Here is a 939-nt window from a genome sequence, read left to right on the forward strand (position 1 = left end):
TTTCTTTGAGATCTCAATCTGTCTTAGCATTTTGTAACTAATAACTGAAATTTTATTCAAAGGAACTGTAAACCTTAAAACACCAATTTATTTCCATGTGAAAAAGTGTTACATATGACAAGTGTTTTTTTTTTTTTTTTTTTTTTTTTTTTGAGACGGAGTCTCACTCTGCCGCCCAGGCTGGAGTGCAGTGGCCAGATCTCAGCTCACTGCAAGCTCTGCCTCCCGGGTTCATGCCATTCTCCTGCCTCAGCCTCCCGAGTAGCTGGGACTACAGGCACCCGCCACCTCGCCCGGCTAGTTTTTTGTATTTTTTAGTAGAGACGGGGTTTCACTGTGTCAGCCAGGATGGTCTCGATCTCCTGACCTCGTGATCCACCCGTCTCGGCCTCCCAAAGTGCTGGGATTACAGGCTTGAGCCACCGCGCCCGGCCGACAAGTGTTTTTTGACTCTAAGTGCGTTAAATCTTTTGAGAGTGTAAATGCCGGGCTAGGGCAACTGCAGTTAATACTTACCGAGGTTAGTGAAGGGCTCATTAAGTTGTAGGGGAAGCAAGCTGGGAAGAATCAGATCAGATGTTTTCCTGACCAAAAAAAATGACCCTATAGAGAGCATCAAAATGTGGTGTTCTTGTTAAGTAATTGATCGTGGTCTTCATTTTAATCTTAGTTCCGCCAGGCGCGGGGGCTTACACCTGTAATCTCAGCACTTTGGGAGGCCGAGGCAGGCGGATCATCTGAGGTCAGGAGTTTGACACCAGCCTAGCCAACATGGTGAAACCCCGTCTCCACTAAAGATACAAAAATTAGCTGAGCGTGGTGGTGGGTGCCTGTAATCCCAGCTACTCGGGAGGCTAAGGCGGGAGAATTGTGTGAACCCAGGAGGCGGAGGTTGCAGTGAGCTGAGATTGCGCCAATGCACTCCAGCCTGGGCAACAA

This window comes from Papio anubis, chromosome 17, assembly GCF_008728515.1.
Source record: "Papio anubis isolate 15944 chromosome 17, Panubis1.0, whole genome shotgun sequence".
Classification (NCBI taxonomy): Eukaryota; Metazoa; Chordata; class Mammalia; order Primates; family Cercopithecidae; genus Papio; species Papio anubis.